The sequence below is a fragment of the Trachurus trachurus genome (genome assembly GCF_905171665.1).
Source record: "Trachurus trachurus genome assembly, chromosome: 24".
NCBI classification, from domain to species: Eukaryota; Metazoa; Chordata; class Actinopteri; order Carangiformes; family Carangidae; genus Trachurus; species Trachurus trachurus.
The window spans coordinates 333,360-347,970 of NC_139910.1; the positions used below are offsets into that span (position 1 = coordinate 333,360).

The 14,611-nt window shown below is 46.7% G+C and overlaps 1 protein-coding gene across 1 annotated transcript in view; it reads right to left on the reverse strand.

The window, feature by feature from the left end:
- Positions 1 to 14,611, reverse strand: part of LOC311007046 (activator of 90 kDa heat shock protein ATPase homolog 1-like) — a 119,864-nt gene that overhangs the window by 84,917 nt on the left and 20,336 nt on the right. The gene's annotated exons all lie outside the window — the stretch shown is intronic.

Here is a 14,611-nt window from a genome sequence, read left to right on the forward strand (position 1 = left end):
GAGGGGAAAGTTGCTGAAGTTAATGTGCTATAACATCGAACCATCTTGTTTATTTTCTTTTTCATGCATGATAGCAGCTAGTTAGCAGACAGGGATCCCGCACAGCCTGCCTCTTTTACTGTAGCTGCTAATGTGTTAAATGGAAACACAATGTGTTGTTACGTAGCTAGCTAATGTCAGTAGGCTACATAGAACTAAATTCAAAATGGGTCATTCATTTGATGATCTGTGGATTGCATCGTTTTCACCTTTTTCACCAATGATGGAGAATGTCTCTATGCCTAAAAATTTCGGCGCGCGCTCTGCGCGCGCATATATTGCATGTGTCACTCTTCCGGGCTAAGCCCCGGATGTGTCAAAATCCTAGAGACGCCCCTGCTATACACCTCTATACACCTCTATACACCGCTATACACCGCTATACACCTCTATACACCTCTATACACCACTATACACCGCTATACACCTCTATACACCTCTACACACCTCTATACACCTACACCACTATACACCGCTATACACCGCTATACACCTCTATACACCTCTATACACCACTATACACCGCTATACACCTCTATACACCTCTACACACCTCTATACACCTACACCACTATACACCGCTATACACCTCTATACACCGTTATACACCGCTATACACCGCTATACACCGCTATACACCTCTATACACCTCTATACACCACTATACACCTCTATACACCGCTATACACCGCTATACACCTCTATACACCGCTATACACCTCTATACACCTCTATACACCACTATACACCGCTATACACCGCTATACACCTCTATACACCTCTACACACCTCTATACACCTCTACACACCTCTATACACCTCTATACACCTCTATACACCTCTACACACCTCTATACACCTCTATACACCGCTATACACCTCTATACACCTCTATACACCACTATACACCGCTATACACCGCTATACACCTCTATACACCTCTACACACCTCTATACACCTACACCACTATACACCGCTATACACCGCTATACACCTCTATACACCTCTACACACCTCTATACACCTACACCACTATACACCGCTATACACCTCTATACAACGCTATACACCTCTATACACCTCTACACACCTCTATACACCTACACCTCTATACACCGCTATACACCTCTATACACCTCTATACACCTCTACACACCTCTATACACCTCTATACACCTCTATACACCTCTACACACCTCTATACACCTCTATACACCTCTATACACCTCTACACACCTCTACACACCTCTATACACCGCTATACACCTCTATACACCTCTATACACCTCTATACACCTCTACACACCTCTATACACCGCTATACACCTCTACACACCTCTATACACCTCTATACACCTCTATACACCTCTATACACCTCTATACACCTCTATACACCTCTATACACCTCTATACACCTCTATACACCGCTATACACCTCTATACACCTCTATACACCTCTACACACCTCTATACACCTACACCACTATACACCGCTATACACCTCTATACACCTCTATACACCTCTATACACCTCTATACACCTCTATACACCACTATACACCGTTATACACCTCTATACACCTCTATACACCTCTATACACCTCTATACACCTCTATACACCTCTATACACCACTATACACCGTTATACACCTCTATACACCGCTATACACCTCTATACACCTCTATACACCTCTATACACCTCTATACACCACTATACACCGTTATACACCTCTATACACCTCTATACACCTCTATACACCTCTACACACCTCTATACACCTCTATACACCTCTATACACCGCTATACACCGCTATACACCTCTATACACCTCTACACACCGCTATACACCTCTATACACCACTATACACCTCTATACACCTCTACACACCTCTACACACCTCTATACACCTCTATACACCTCTATACACCACTATACACCTCTATACACCTCTATACACCTCTATACACCTCTATACACCACTATACACCTCTATACACCTCTACACACCGCTATACACCTCTATACACCTCTATACACCTCTACACACCTCTATACACCTCTACACACCGCTATACACCTCTATACACCTCTATACACCTCTATACACCACTATACACCGTTATACACCTCTATACACCTCTATACACCTCTATACACCGCTATACACCTCTATACACCACTATACACCTCTATACACCTCTATACACCGCTATACACCTCTATACACCACTATACACCTCTATACACCTCTACACACCGCTATACACCTCTATACACCTCTATACACCTCTACACACCTCTATACACCTCTATTTTTTTATTTTTTTATTTAACCTTTATTTTACCAGGCAAATTGCTTGAGATAAAAAAATCTCTTTTACGAGCAAGGCCTGGCCAAGAAAGCAGCAACAAGATAATATACACACAAAGAAGTGAGGACGAATATGAGAGAGAGAGAGAGAGAGAGAAAGAGAGAGAGAGAGAGAAAAGATGAATGACGTCCAGAGTTCTACAGTCCGGCAGGGATATGGGGGGAAGAGAAGGAGGACGGGAGGGCTGTGTGGTACAAGGGGAGGCTGTACCAGGGGATCCTGAAGGAAGAGAGATTATGTTAAATCAGCCAGGGCAGAACAGAACAATGCACAAGAATACACACTAAAAGAACGCTAATCCAGTGATGCTAAAATACTAAACAGTAAAACATTTACACACTCCATGATTTGCCATTAAAAAACAGTTAAGTCTGGTTTTAAAATCGGAAAGGGTGATGAATGCCTGTAGTTTTAGTGTTTTTTGGAGATTGTTCCAGCCAGAGGGAGCAGAGTACATGAATGCCCTCTTCCCAAACTCAGTACGAGTTCTGGGGACAGAGGCAGATAGAAAGTCCAGAGAGCGCAGTCTGTATGATGAGTTTGATGTGAGAGTGAGGTAGGTGCAGAGGTATACACCGCTATACACCTCTATACACCTCTATACACCTCTACACACCTCTACACACCGCTATACACCTCTATACACCTCTATACACCTCTATACACCTCTACACACCTCTATACACCGCTATACACCTCTATACACCTCTATACACCTCTATACACCGCTATACACCGCTATACACCGCTATACACCTCTATACACCTCTATACACCTCTATACACCGCTATACACCTCTATACACCTCTACACACCTCTATACACCGCTATACACTGCTATACACCTCTATACACCTCTATACACCTCTATACACCGCTATACACCGCTATACACCTCTATACACCTCTATACACCTCTATACACCTCTATACACCGCTATACACCTCTATACACCGCTATACACCGCTATACACCTCTATACACCTCTATACCTGTGGGTCAACTACAAGAAAGCAAGGAAGAAAAACTACAGGTTGTGTATAATGATGTATTAAGAATAATTATTTAACTTTATAGTACTTTCTATATTTGATATCAGTGATGTAAATCTCTATCTATGTTTTAGCTCTATTCTCTTTTATTGTCTGTGTTGTTGGGGCTGCCCAGCAGCCAGCAGCCAGTCAGCCCAGCACAGGTGCTGGCAATGAGGACGACGAGCAGCCCAGCTGCTCCACATCATCATCTACTCTGCCTGAGTATAAGAGGAGGCTGAGAGGAGGCGCCCGTTGCTTGAACGTTGACTATTGTGGTCAGTTTAGCCGGCTGTGTCCTAGCAGCATTCTCAGCGCTCGTGAATCTTCGAAAAGACTGTGTAGTGTTTCTTTGCTAACCCTGTTCTCTGTTGTGTTTGTTCCAGGCTCCCTCCGCAAAACCAGTGTCTCCTCGCTCCATCCACGCCTTCCAAGCCCCTCACCTTCACCCCCACCAAACCACCACGTGGACCCTCCACCCTCTCACCTCTCCCTGGATACCCCCTCTCTCCCTCCTTGGCCCAGCTCCACTCCCACGTAACGCCCTTTAATAAATTTGTTAAACTTGCAGCACGATTCTGTGTCTTTGTCTCTGGGGTACCTGGCACATTTGGCTACTGTGACTTTAGAGCATAACAGAACGTTCAAGCCAATATGAGCCAAGCCGGGTCCCCAGGGGCAGGGAACCAGACTCCTGCAGAATTAGGAGGTTTGATTGCCAAGCAGGCCTTTGACCTTGCCGAGCTGCAGCAGGAGTTGAAGAAGGCCTTTCCCACTGTGCAAAGTCGAATTGCAGTGCTGGAAAATGCCTCCCGTTCCACAGTAGGATCTGTGGCGTCCCTTTCCACGCAAGTGAGCGCCATCTCCGGAGCTTTGGCCGACATTCAGAAATCCCTGGATACCCTTACAGCCCAAACCCCTGTCAGCGGACTTCCAGATCCCGTCGCCAACACCAGCCCCAGCCCTCCCAGTGCAGCAGCGGGTTCTGCGGCCTCCCCAGTCCAAGCGCACCCCCAATCTGAGCCCAACTTAGTCAGCCCTAGGCCCTTCGACGGAGATTTCAACCGCTGTCGGGGTTTCCTCGCTCAATGTGAGTTACTTTTCACTCATCAGCCATCCAGATATTCTTCCAATGGGTCTAGGATTGCCTTGGTCATGTCTCTTCTTGTTGATGAGGCCCTCAGCTGGGCTATAGCTGCAGTTGAAGGCAACCTTTCTCTGGCTACCGACTACGCACAGTTTAAGAGGGAGTTTCAGGCAGTGTTCGATCACCCTGTAGACGGGAAGGACGCCGCCAGTCGTTTGCTGGTAATCCGTCAGGGGTCTCGCTCTGTGGCTCAGTATACCCTGGAGTTCCGGATCCTGGCAGCGGAGAGCCGATGGGACACCAATGCTCTTCTCAGTGTTTATCGCAAGGGGCTGAGTGATGCCATTAAGGATCTCATTGTCCGTGACTGCCCTGAGACCCTCAACGACTTAATATCCCTGGCCCTCCAGATGGACTCCCGGCTTCAGGAACGACGCACAGACAGAGTCCATCGAAGCTCTCCTCGCCAACCCTCTCACCGCCCAGCTATGGAAGTTCCCACTCTGTTTCCTGCCTGCCGAGCTCAGCCCCCTCCTTCACCTCTGCGTTCCCCGGCTCCTTCTACACCTGGCCCAGGGGAACCCATGGAGATCGGCCGATCACGACTCACACCAGAGGAGAGGGAACAGAGACTGAACAACAGGCTGTGTCTCTACTGTGGTGAGTCAAATCATTTCATTCGCTCTTGCCCCACTCGCCCAAAAGATCCTGCTCGCTGGTAGGGGCTATACTGGTGAGCAAGACGATTTTCCCCCAGCCCAAGAAGAATCCCAACCGCCTCTTCCCTGTTACGCTGGCCTGGGGCACAGAGACACTTTCTGTCAGCGCCTTCATTGACTCTGGTGCGGATGAGTGCCTCATGGACTATTCCTTTGCTCGCCAAGCAGGTGTCCCCTTGGTTTCCTTAGACCACTCATTGTTCCCCCAGGCCATAGACGGACGTCCATTGGGCGCTATCTCCTATTCTACCAGGCCCCTCATGCTCACCTTTTCAGGTAATCACACCGAGTCCATCTGTTTCTTTGTTCTTCATGCCCCGACTGCGCCCTTGGTGTTGGGTCGACCTTGGTTGGAGAAGCATGAGCCCCACATCTCCTGGGCCTCCGGTCGGATCCTTGGATGGAGCACTACTTGCCATGCAACCTGCCTGCGTTCTGCACTGTCCCCGCCCTGTGGTTCCAAAGCGGTGTCCTCTCCCCCAGACCTCACAGGTGTTCCCCCCGAGTACCATGATCTTGCCCCAGTGTTTAGCAAGGACCAGGCTCTGTCGCTTCCCCCTCACCGGCCGTATGATTGTGCCATCAATCTCCTACCTGGGGCCCCCTTCCCGAAGGGACGGCTTTACAACATCTCTCTTCCAGAGAAGGAAGCAATGCGCAACTACATTGCGGAATCCCTGCATTCAGGCATCATCAGACCCTCGTCTTCCCCCCTTGCAGCAGGCTTTTTCTTTGTGGCTAAAAAGGATGGCGGCCTGAGACCATGTATTGATTACCGTGGGCTAAACAAACTCACGGTGAAGAATAAGTATCCTCTTCCCCTTATCAGCTCCACCCTCGAGCCACTTACTCATGCCAGAGTTTTCACGAAGCTTGACCTCCGCAACGCCTACCACTTAGTCCGGATCAGGGAGGGCGACGAATGGAAAATGGCCTTCAACACCCATCTTGGCCACTTCGAGTATCTAGTTATGCCATTTGGCTTGTCCAATGCCCCGGCTGTTTTCCAAGCCCTTGTGAACGACGTGCTGAGAGACATGCTTAACATCTTTGTGGTGGTGTACATAGACGACATCCTCATCTTCTCCAAGTCTCTGGAGGAACACCACCAGCACGTCCGCCTGGTTCTTCAGCGGCTGTTGGAGAACCGCCTGTACGTCAAGGCTGAAAAATGTGTGTTCCACTCTGACTCCGTTATGTACCTGGGCAATGTAGTGGAGAATGGACAGACACGTGTGGATCCTGCCAAGGTCAAGGCGGTAGAAGAATGGCCGCGTCCCAACGACCGAACTCAGCTAAGGCGTTTCCTGGGGTTTGCTGGCTTCGTCCGTCGGTTTATCAAGGGTTTCAGTCAAATAGCAGCCCCTCTCAATTCCCTGACCTCCCCCTCTCACCCTTTCTCCTGGACAGCGGAGGCGGAGGCAGCTTTCTGTAAGCTTAAGAGCCTGTTCATTTCAGCTCCTGTGCTGGTCTTCCCCGACCCAACAAGGCAGTTTATCGTCGAAGTAGATGCCTCGGATACGGGCATCGGGGCAGTTCTCTCTCAACGGTCTGAGGGGGACCAGAGAGTGCATCCGTGTGCCTACTTCTCAAGGAGTTACAGCCCCGCTGAGAGGAACTACGACGTGGGTAATAAGGAGCTACTGGCGGTCCATGATGCACTGAAGGAGTGGAGACACTGGTTGGAGGGAGCGAAGCTGCCATTCATAGTGTGGTCAGACCACAAGAATCTCACCTACTTGAGGACAGCAAGGAGGCTTAACTCCAGACAGGCCCGCCGGGCCCTATTCTTCAGCCGGTTTGATTTTGCCCTCAGTTACCGCCCGGGTTCCAAGAACATCAGGGCTGATGCTCTCTCCCGTCAGGCCGCTGGGGAACTCCCTGAGATCCAAGAGGTGCCAAACACCATCCTTTCCCCCACCCGAGTCGTGGGTGTGGTCACCTGGCCTATCGACTCCATGGTAAGGCAGGCCCAGCGAACCCAGCCTGATCCGGGCAATGGACCCCGAAACAGGCTGTTCGTTCCCACCTCTGTCCGCCCACAAGTGTTGGAGTGGGGTCACTCCAGTCACATTGCCTGCCACCCAGGGGAACGCCGAACAGCAGAATTCATCAGCCGCAGATTCTGGTGGCCCTCCCTCAACAAGGATGTTAGGGAGTTTGTAGCCGCCTGCACCATCTGCGCCCGGAGCAAGGCTTCCCATCGTCCTCCAGCGGGCCTGCTTCAACCCCTCCCCGTCCCCAATCGGCCATGGTCCCACATAGGTATGGACTTTGTTACAGGGCTCCCGGTATCCCAGGGCAATAATACCATCCTGACTGTGGTTGACCGGTTCTCTAAGGCTGTCCACTTTATTCCACTCCCCAAGCTTCCTTCTGCTGCAGAGACCGCAGACCTGCTCACCCTCCATGTTGTTCGGCTGCATGGAATTCCCTCGGACATTGTGTCTGACCGTGGTCCCCAATTCATCTCGAAGGTGTGGCAGGCCTTCTGTAAGGGAATCGGGGCCACAGTCAGCCTCTCCTCTGGCCACCATCCACAGACCAATGGGCAAACAGAGCGTGCCAACCAGACACTTGAGACGGCCCTTCGCTGTGTCACCACCAGCAACCCCTTGACCTGGTCCAGATACCTGCCCTGGGTGGAGTACTCTCTCAACACCATGGAGAGCGCAGCAACTGGTATGTCTCCTTTTCAATGCTCATTGGGTTACCAACCCCCTCTGTTTCCCCAACAGGAGCTGGAGGTGGCAGTCCCGTCCACCAGGGCTCACCTCCGCCGGTGTAGACGGGTCTGGAAGGCCGCCCGGGCTGCGCTACTTCGTGCCACCGCACAAGCTCAGCGTGGGGCCAACCGGCGGAGGGTGCGTGCTCCTGTCTACCAACCTGGCCAGAAGGTTTGGCTGTTGGCCCGGGACCTGCCCCTCCAGACCTCCCAGACCTCAACCCGCAAGCTGAATCCCCGGTATGTTGGCCCCTACTCTGTGGACCACGTCATTAGCCCTGTGGCGGTACGTCTGATTCTCCCTCCTGCTCTCAAGGTTCACCCAGTTTTCCACGTCTCCCAGCTTAAACCTGTGGCCACCAGCGTCTTGTCTCCTGTTTCAGCTCCTCCGCCTCCCCGAGTCCTAGCTGATGGTGACCCTGTGTGGACAGTTAGGAAGCTGCTCGCCGTCCGTCGCCGTGGTCGGGGATTCCAGTACTTAGTGGACTGGGAGGACTATGGCCCCGAAGAACGATGCTGGGTGCACTCGTCTTACCTCGCTGACCCCTCCTTGTTGGATTATTTCTACAGGGACAACCCAGATGCCCCCGGGCGGTCGTCCGGTGCCTCCCCTCAGGGGGGGGGGTACTGTTGGAGTCAGCCCAGCACAGGTGCTGGCAATGAGGACGACGAGCAGCCCAGCTGCTCCACATCATCATCTACTCTGCCTGAGTATAAGAGGAGGCTGAGAGGAGGCGCCTGTTGCTTGAACGTTGACTATTGTGGTCAGTTTAGCCGGCTGTGTCCTAGCAGCATTCTCAGCGCTCGTGAATCTTCGAAAAGACTGTGTAGTGTTTCTTTGCTAACCCTGTTCTCTGTTGTGTTTGTTCCAGCCTCCCTCCGCAAAACCAGTGTCTCCTCGCTCCATCCACGCCTTCCAAGCCCCTCACCTTCACCCCCACCAAACCACCACGTGGACCCTCCACCCTCTCACCTCTCCCTGGATACCCCCTCTCTCCCTCCTTGGCCCAGCTCCACTCCCACGTAACGCCCTTTAATAAATTTGTTAAACTTGCAGCACGATTCAGTGTCTTTGTCTCTGGGGTACCTGGCACATTTGGCTACTGTTACTTTAGAGCATAACATGTGTTGTGTTATCTTGTTGTGTTGTGTTGTGTTTTGTTTTGTTGTGTTTTGTTGTGTTATGTCTTTGTGGCAAGGTGAAGAGGGCCCGGGCGGGGATTGAACCCACACCTCCCGGGTAAGAGTCATGCGCGCTTGCCAGTCACCCAAAGGGACATCCCCTTGGCCAAGTAGCCAGGGCACATGATCAATTGGAGGCATAGTGACAGGACCACCACTGTCACATCTCTCCCCCTCTTTTCACAAGCACGTCCTCGTGCTTCCGCGCAGGCTGCCACACATTAGGAATCCATGGACCCACCCCTAGTGCTACATGGATCCTGCCAACAACGCCAGAATGTGGCAAGGTGAAGAGGGCCCGGGCGGGGATTGAACCCACACCTCCCGGGTAAGAGTCATGCGCGCTTGCCAGTCACCCAAAGGGACATCCCCTTGGCCAAGTAGCCAGGGCACATGATCAATTGGAGGCATAGTGACAGGACCACCACTGTCACATCTTGTTGTGTTATAAATAATAATAAAGATATAACAACAACCAGCAGCTGTTTATTAGTTTTATTCATTTCTTTTCCTTTTACAAAGCATTTTATAAACTAACATGAACATGAGGAGTTTTCTGTGACAACAAGGGAACAAGTATCTTGATATAGAAAGAAAATAAACTTAAACATGAGAAGAAAATAAACTTAAACAAGAGAAGGGCCATTTGAGGGAAATCTGTATTTTCCATTGAAACAGTGACTCTTTCCATCACAAATAGACGACATTATAAATGATATCGTACCTTCGTCAACAGATGGGATGTTGAGCCATTTCTTTGTGATTTCTTCAGTTTTCTAAATTAAATATTTAGTGTTCACACTTACTGAGACAACAGCCCCGAAAAGAAGTTTGTCCCAGTTTGATGTAAATCAGCAGCTGTTTAAAGTTATCGACTTGGTTTTTATTTTAAATATCACAGTCAATTAAATATCTTTATTCTTAGTATGTGGAGACATGATGTGGACATGTGGACATCTATAACTCAGACCATTGATCAGCTGATGATAACCAATCCACAAGCTGATCGATGAAATAAAGTAAAATAAAAGTTATGGTCCTGATCTGATAGTCTGGGAGTTTCTACTGTGACACACACATTCATACTCAGACTAGAATTATTAACTATGAATAAATGATCAATACTCAATGAAAAGATATTGAAAAATAAATATTGATTAATGTTGTTTATGTCAAACAATAACACACTTGATTTGTATAATTAACTATTCTATGTTTGTTGAATAATAACTTGATATCAAGTAAAGGCAAAAAAGCCCGAAAAAATATACTTAAAAAAGAAAAGAAAAGAATAATAACTTCATGTAGTCGACATCATGATTCAAACTAATAATATAAATAAATAAAGATAAATATTTAAATATTTTTTAGGCAGATGAAAACGTGTCACTGAGACATTAGACGTCATAAGTCTCTGAATCCTCTGACTTTTATTTTGAAGGATGACGTTTCTCCACCGGAAGTGGGTGCGTGCTGCTCCGCGCGGACCTGACGCACCCGAGGCCCCGCCCTCACACACCGGAAACGCTCCGGATACGTGACGTCATAGTGTGACTGACAGCGAGACGCCCACCGTGGTCTGACGTCATAGAAGTGACGTAGTTAATCGGATTAAAAAAGTCTGTTGATGTTTTTTTTTTGTTTTTTTAAAGACATAATTATCTTTTTATTTATTCATCGTTTTATTGTGGAGGGTCACTTCCTGTTCAGGCCTGTTGGTCTGGAAGTCTGGAACCAAAGAAGAAGAAGTTTACAAATCAATAATTACGTCATCAATAATATTAATAAAGTATATATAATATAAATAACTGTTCCAATTAAAATGTCTCTAATTACACCTGGGTAGCCTACTTCACAGCCCCATGATGTCACACACCTGTCACCTGCGTATAGACATTTTAAATAGGCTAGTATATAGTAGGCTATATACAGCTGTGGAAAAAATGAAGAGACCACTCCCAAAATGATCAGTTTCTCTGGTTTTACTATTTATAGCTATGTGTTTGAGTAAAATTAAATTATTCTATCAATTACCGACAACATTTCTCCCAAAACTGAAATAAAAATATTGTCATTTAGAGCTTTTTTTGGCTGAAAATGACTAAACTAGTCTAAATAACAAAATATATCAAGTCTCTTCAGATCATTGATCCACTTCCTGTACTACCAACCTCTTTTGGTTCTAAGTATCCTTCTCTTTCTTCATTTGTTTTTCTTGTATCTCTGTTTATTTATGTTGTGCAAATGACCAAAGGTACAGAAGAATTTCACTGTAATTACTTGTAATTATATGTGACAGTAAAGTAAAGTCAACTTAACTGCGGGCGGGGGGGGCATGGCTGTGGATGGCCTAATTTTCTTTATCTGAACTTTGTATTATCAGTATTTTAACCTACTGTATTTATTGCACTCTCTGCACTTTCTTTCTTTCTCTTTTCTTGGTGTATGTTTGCCATCGTTACTGTTGTATATTCTGGTGTGTGTGTATGTATTGTATATAAAAGGCAGTTGTTTCTTACGTCGCTACTTGCTCAAGACAAATTTCCCTTGCGGGACAAATAAAGTTCATTTGATTTGATTTGAACTTAAAGCTGTACAGAAAAGAAAAATGAAGTTGATTCCACTGTGGGTCTTTGTAATCACTCATCTATCAGACGATGGAGCCCAAACTTTGTACAAAATTCTATTTTCCAGTAAATCCTGGATGAAAGTGTGGTATTTTTCCTTCACACTGGATAATGCAGACGCACAGATTATACGTCACATTGTTCACGATTCATCAGCCACTGATATTGGATCCATCATCTGTCAATCAAACGTCTGAGACACACACACACACACACACACACACACACACACACACACACACACACACACACACACACACACACACACACACACACACACACGGAGCTCGGTCTCGCCCCAAATATTGAATATCCCACCCGCTTGATAACGACCAATCAAATTGGTTTTCCTTACTCAGGTAAACTCATAGAAGGAGGTGACAAACAGGACAAACGGACATTTCTGAACACCTTTAAATTAAATTAAATTAAATTAAATTAAATTCAAAAACTTTATTGTCTATCACAAGGACAGAAAATTGTCATTAGTTTGGACTCCAAACAGTTAGACATACAAACACCAACGTAAAAACTCACATAAGAAATTTACTACCTTTTGGTTTTAAATGTCCTTCTCTTTCTTCATCTATTTTTCTTGTATCTCTATATGTTCATGTTATGAAAATGACCAAAGGTGCATGAGAATGTCACTGTAATTACTTTTAATTACATGTGACAATAAACTGAACCATCAGTCGGTCCAACCTGAGACATTGTGGCGTCTGTCCACTAGATGGAGCTGAGCTCCTTCCTGTCAGCTGAGTGATGGAGGAGGCCCAGAGGTTCTCAAAGTCTGGTCCGGGGACCCCCAGGGGTCCTTCAGAGGGCTCAAGGGGGTCCACAACTTTTTATTGAAAGTTTACCACTTTTTATTTTTATTTTTTTTAGAATTTTTAAACTTTTTTTGAGAAATGTTTTACCACTTTTGTTTTATTAAAATAATAATAATAATAATAATAATAATAATAATAATAATAATAATAATAATAATAATAATAATAATAATAATAATAATTATTATTATTATTATTATTAAAATTATTATTATTATGTTTTTTTTTTTGACATTTTAGCACATTTTCTAGAATCTTTGAAAAAACTTTTTTTTGAGAATTTTTACCACTTTTTTCTAGAAATGTTTAAAACATTTTTGGAGAAATGTTACCACTTTTTTCCAGAAATTTCTTTACAATATTTCCAGAAATTCACACCATCGGCCCTAATTTAAACGTACATTGACTAAAAAAGTAAAGTTCTTCAGCCTCAGAACAAATATTTGTGTATTTGTGGCGTTGCTTCATGGTTTTGTCCAGTGGGGGTCCGGTGTGGTCTAGTTAGAGTCATTTGGGGTCGTGGATGTGAAACCTCAGTCTGCGTCGTGCTGCTGGTCCAGCTGGCCGGTCTCTCAGCTCATTACCGGCTCATCAGCTGTAAGGAGATTAAAGCAGCACAGCAAGTTACCAACGCCTGAAAACTCCTCTTCTCTGCCTCAATATCGGCTTCTCCGCAGCTCAAACCGCGGTCGAGGTCGAAGCGGCCGAGGACGATGATGATGGGAATCTGGAGCGAACGCCGACGAGCGGACGAGTCGAACGACCTCGAGGTAAAAACTCTGTTGTTGTTGTTTATCTGCAGCTTCACAAACGTGTGTGTGTGTGTGTCGGCTTCAGGAGTCGGTGTGTGTGGATGAGTGGATGAGTGGTTGGTTTGGTCAGAGTGTGTTTGATCAACAACAGCGTTACACGTCGGTGTCGTAGCCGTATAGCCGTCGTTTGTTCCCATGGTAACAACATGACATGAAGCGGTTCTTCTAGACGTGGTTATGATCCGTGTTCTGGACCTCAGCAGCGTTTTGTGTTTTTAACTCTGACCTTCTTCTTCCTCTTCCCTCCTGCAGCGCCGTGGCCCTGAGGCTGAAATCCCTCGGTAAGCTCCTTATGACGCTCCGCTCCGCAGCGCTCCTTCTCCTTCTCCTCTGACCTCTGACCTCTGACTGCTGACCTCTGAGAGGACGACGGGTCGACAGGACGTCTCAGCCGTGGTTTTCAACGCAGAAGAAGCTCTGGACGTGGAGCGATGAAGACCTGAAGCAGCAGACATCGTCATCGAGGAACAGAGAGTAGGAAGTCTCATGTAGCTCCGCCCCCCGGTGGCTGCAAGGAGAACTGCATCTTCACTTTACTTTACTTTATAGTTTTATTGTGTGTGGACAGTCCCAATTAATCAACTGCATCAAATGACAGTAAAAAGGGCTTTAGGGGACACCCTAAAAAACAACAACAACAACAATATATTACAACACAATGATTAAAAATAATCACTAGGGATAGAACTAGGTAGGCATCAGTTCTTCAGGCGCCGTAGAGTTGAACCATGTTTGCCGGCGCTTGGACGTGACACTCAGACAGACCAGTGGTCAGTGTTGAGCCTCAACGCGTTCAATCAACCGTCGTTCATGAACTCCTTCATAATTTGGGCGAATGTGAACCGAACGTTCAGTATTTCCGCTTGATGAACATTATTGTGAACGCGTTCATTCTGGTGTTTGTGAACGGCGCTCTCTCCCAGTATGACTTCGTTCAGGAGTGAGCCAGATTTCCATAGAGCCTTCCGGGTAAAAAACCAGCTACAACACTGTAAACAGGCGCGTTAGTATGTAGTGGAACACTGACCCAGTTGGTTAGTAAAAGATAAACAGGGTTAGAGAGGGAAGTCCAAGTAGTTTGACATATTTGAGAATTTTATAAAATAGTAACGCAACCCTAACTGTAACTAATACTGGTTAAAACTGCTAAAATAATTGCCGTCTGTGGTTCAGTAT